Source organism: Calonectris borealis, chromosome 1 (genome assembly GCF_964195595.1).
Source record: "Calonectris borealis chromosome 1, bCalBor7.hap1.2, whole genome shotgun sequence".
Taxonomy (NCBI): Eukaryota; Metazoa; Chordata; class Aves; order Procellariiformes; family Procellariidae; genus Calonectris; species Calonectris borealis.
The window spans coordinates 60354442-60359662 of record NC_134312.1 but is presented as its reverse complement, the minus strand read 5'-3'; positions in this window follow the sequence as shown (position 1 = coordinate 60359662).

Here is a 5221-nt window from a genome sequence, read left to right as displayed (position 1 = left end):
TTGGTTTCTCCTTTGTGAACAGTCTGCAAAAACTTTAAATAAAACTTGCAATAAAGATTACAGCTGAAATCTGCCTAAGAACTAAGAAAGCTTCTGATGCAAAAAGAAAAGTCACTATCATTGTCTTGTACAGGTTTAACACAGCCATATAAACACACTGTCTTAAACTGACAAACCTCTGAAATAGAATAAAATAACTCTGAAAAAAAATGTTGTCCTTGTCTTGCCTTGGTCCTGCACAAAACTCTCCACTTGCAGCCCACATAAGAACTTCTTTCACTTCCAAAAATTCAGAAAAGAAACTCAATAGTTAACGAACACAAGACAAACAGTTCTCAAACATGATAGCAAATACAGTGTCAACCCAACCTGAAGTCCAGAAAGAGCACTTTAGTTTCACAAATATCTCTGCTGTTATCACAGAACTGGGACTGGATTTTTCAGTTTCTCTCTTGCTCCATTGTTTTTAGTTACTCTGCAGCACGCTCAAGAACAGGTAGGCTTTCTGCAGCTCACTCAACAATGTCAAATCAAAAAGGACTCGATAGCTTCAAGATTTTAACCCTTCCTATACATATTCCATATGGAAATTTCCATATTCCATACGGAAAATCACCTCTGAGGGAAAAGGAATACAAAATTTATATGGTTTATAGGAGAGATATATTGGCAGGAATGCTTAAAGAAACCAGCAAATGATACAGACAGGAGTTTGCTAAATGACATAAAAGCAGGTGATCTTCATCTCTCCACAACCACTGGAAATAGCCATGGATAAAAGAAAAACTCCAGTAAGTTCCTGTTCATGGTTTCCTCCAGTCAGTGTGGAAAGCAATGCTATCCACTTCCCAAATCATGAGGCAGCAGGAGGCGATCTAGCTCAATGAAGTCTTCAAACAGAATCCATAGGAGGCCACGCCACGCCTGCCTCCACAGGTTATATTTGTGAGTAGGTCTGGGGCTCCCCCCAGTCTTTCGGAGGCTTTGCAAAGGCACTGTGCTACCACAGCTTTTCCTGAGCGTGGCTTGCCTACTGATGCCCTTCATAAAGGCTTTTGAAGCCTTGGAGTAGAGTTGCCAGAGAATTTACTAATCTGTGCCAGGCTGCAAAATAAATAACATAGCTGCAATGCCTACATAGAAGCCATTAACAATGGATAAATGTTGGGAGGCAGTTGTCTGATGAACTGATGGAAATAAAACACTTTCCACTGTTTGGATCCACTGAGTTCATGTTGCTGACCTTCATAACTGCCCTATTCTAGCACCTGAGCCAGGACTATTAAGTTCATTTTTACCAAAGTCCATTTAGCAAAAAATCTCAGTGTTCTTGTTCTAGCTCTGCACTGCACGCTGACCTCACAGCTAAGGGTGCTCTTAAGCTGGTCCCCAAGAGACAGGGAAAGAGTAAGAAATACTGAGACCTTGAACAGGAATGCAGCAGGCATTATTTGTCTGGGATCTGCCCAGATTCAGATGTGAGTCCATCATTTGCATAGGTCTGTTCTAAGCTTTCTTCTCTGCTTTTGTTCCAGTTGTTTGGCTCACCCATTAGTCTCTTGTACAACCACTCAGTTACTTTCATGGAGCTGACAGCAGGATGAGGCACTGTCTCAACCTATGCAGCCCTTACCCTGGTTTTATATAAATTGCAGTCCTGTAAGAGGTCACCACAGATTCCTAGAAGGTGGATGCAGTAATCTCACTAAGAAAAACCTGACCCCTTTGGTTCATCACAAGACATAGGAAATCTTCTTCTGAGGATCTTCCTCCATGGGTGAAGCCTCTTTTTGCCATCCAGAGAAATGTGATTTTGGTCTGCTAATGCAAAGACATCAAACTCTGTCTTTGATGTGCCACTTCAAAGATTTTTGCTCTGCACACAACTTTCAGCAATTCAATACTGTAAAGAGATATATAAATCCAGGAAAACATGGTGGTGGCTAAAAAGGTCTGAAGCAATCTGGCAAACCCCAGAAAACCCACTGAAAGATCCTTTGCTCCATATGACCAAGATTTTAATCAGAAACAGAGAAGTTAAGAGCCACGTGAGCAAACTTCAGACACTGCTTACGGGTCATCTGTAGATAGCCAACCTGAGTCGGTGTAAAGCAGAGCTCCACTAATTGTATTAGCTATAGAACACTAGCATAAAGGGCTTTAAAATACCTTTTAGGAGTAAAGTTGACCACCATCAAGCTGCAAGAAGTTAGGAGGTTTTTTCCACTGGCTTTGATTTGAACCTCCTCCCCAATGGCACACTTAAAATGGTACTTCAGACTTTCACAGATCTCCTGATGATACTCCAGCCTTCATACCCTTCTCCTTCTCATTCCACCATCTCTGACATCTTTCAGTGTGACCCTAGTAATTCAAAATATCAGTATCATAAGGGTTAATATATACACATATATATTTATTTATATGTATTATAAAATACACTCTTTGTAGTGGCAAATACAGAAAGAAAAATAATGGAAAAGTTCCACTGGCTCACAGCTTTGTTACTACACTTGGCTTTCAGGAAAAAAAAAGTAATTCCACGAGGTATGCAACTGAACCAGAGAGACCTTTACTTTTTATAGTTCTCCTCTGCCATGGGAAGTTGACTGCAGGTCAACAGGACTACAGCTATATTACATTTCAAATTTCTCAAGAGAAACCACAAGGGCTATCAACAGGGTTTTACTTCTTTGGTGGAACGGGTTCTATTGCTTGTGTTTTACACTGACCACGTGGAGGAGAAAAACCCTGAATAAAGTACTTTGAGTTGAGAAACCACATTGTCTTTAACAACCATTCTGAGCTACTGATAAAAGAGCTTTCTTTTGTCACCATATTGTATATTATTTTAATGAATTAGACTTAAAAAACCCCACCATTTCTGAAAAGGGTGAACTATGCTGAAAGTCAAAATTCTTCTGTATACAACCACTTCTTCAAGCTTGTAAGCACACAGGTTTCCTGTACTATTTTGACACAGTGTCTTTCCCAGCCTGAGGTCAGCTTCATACGTGGCCATTGGAAGTCTCCTGCCTGCAGACTGAGACAAAATGAAAATGGTGGAGAAAAATATTACTCATCAAATAACAGCCCTTTTAGAAAGATGTGATGTGTGAGGGAAAAATGATGGCGTTTTGGGGACATCTGAAATTTGCACAGACAAACTTGAAAGCTGTGGAAAATGTTTTAGCCTTTCATCATGATTGTTTCTTAGGAACTTTTCCTGTTTAATACTTACTGGCGTGTGGAAAATGTGTCTAAACCTTACATTGTGGCATGATTCACAAAATTCAGAGGAAAAGCTAGCAGATTGCCAGGAGAAATGCTCACTTATAACCGGTGTAGCTGGTTACCTGATGAATACTACAGCCAGCTCCTGAGAAACTGAACCGTCTTACTTCACACAATTACTTTAGCTTGTGCAAGCTACTGAAATGGTGCCTCTGCTGGAAACATCACAACATGAATATTTCTCATACTAGGGAAGCCTCCTCCTCTCTTTCTGAAGAGCGCAGACTAAGCTACCCTGGAGCCAGTGGGAACACAGGAGATGGCTGGGACAGGATAAAAAATGAAGGACAAAACAAAGCAGGGCGTCCATGGCCAATGGAAAATGGTCAGGATGTCGAGGAAGCAGCATGACTCACTTTGGATTCAACCCTGTTCAAGAGAGAGGAAAACAGAGTTTCTGACAGGCACCGTGCTCTTGATCCCTCCTCACCTGTTCCTTCCAATCTCATCCCCCGCTGCTGCAGCAACCTGCCCTTCTGGATTCATCCACAACGTGGCCCCATTTGATGACAACTGCATAAACACTTCTCAAACTGGAGTAGTGGCAAAGGGCACCACAAGCTTCTCAGGAAATCGCTTTTAACACTCACAGTTGAGGGCCCAGTATGTAACAGCTGATTGTTATGAGCAGCTGATTGTCATGAGCATCAGCTCTTTGATTGTTCAATGAGCTTCCATTTCAGTAGTCTCTTTGCTGTTCCTTTTATCACCTTCATCAATACTAGCCTCTCCTTTCCACTGAGAAATTTATTGACATGTTGAAACCAGATGATGGTTGTCCTTGAGCTTTAGATGTATTTGACAGCAAACTCTAAAGTGAAGTGAAATTTAGCAACCACATTTACTGGGGTTGGATGGCCATGTTCAGATGGCATAAAGGAGATTTCGCCCATAGCCCAGAACAGAATTTTTGAAGTTTTCTGACTGGCCCCATAAGTGCTGAAAGGGCACAGGCAGGCTGTTCCTATAAATACAGGGTTAAGCGATGTGAATAGTGCCATAATAAGCAGTTGTACTTGGTGGTAGCTACGTCTTTCAAGTTCTTCACTTATTGTTATTTTAGCATTATATTCCTGGAAAGTACCCCGATTTTCCTGCACCTCATATTTCTCTTATTATTCCTTGTGTGGAGAAATGTAAGTAAAATTTTATCGTTACAAGGAAAAACGAGATAATCTGAGAATAAGATTGTTCAAAAGTTACCTCTGAATTCACTGTTCTCTGAAGTTTAATGTAATTAAAAAAGTAAAAACTTGAATAAATTGTGCCTTTTACATTTTTCCCCCATTGACATTACACTTCTGCAAAGTGTGTATTTCTAGATGAAGCCGAGTATACTTTTTGAGAAGATCTAAGGTGTGGGGAGGAACCTTTTTTTCAAGTATGACAGATGAAGGGCAACTAAAGCCAGTAAACTGAAGTTTGTGACACTTAATATTTTCAGTGAGACTGTCTGACTGCAGGCGTTAAAACATTACCTCCGAGATGACAACTCAATAGCCTGCCTTAAAAAAACGCGCTCCTTTATAAACCAAAGCGCTCTGGGGGCATCATCCTCCTTCAGCCCTTCCCCTACGCCCGTTTCCATGATCTTCGCCCAGAGTTTAACGCCCAGCCACCAACAGGCTCTCCTTGGCATTTTGGTTTAGAGTAACATCTAAACCGGTATTACACTGACGGAGGGAAAAGAGAAAAGCGGCCCAGCGCGCCGGCAGGCAGCCAGCGGGCTGAAACCACTCCCGCCACTGGCTTATCGCTTTCCAGGCCCGGCGGGGATAAACCGTTGAGGGGGATAATCCACTGCTGAACAACACCAGCAAAGCTACCTCAACGGAGGCGAACAGAAGCAACGGCCGCCGCGGCCGCCCACCGGCAACCCCGCGGACTGGCGGCGGGGTGTGGGGTGTGTGGTGTGAGACTCCTTCCG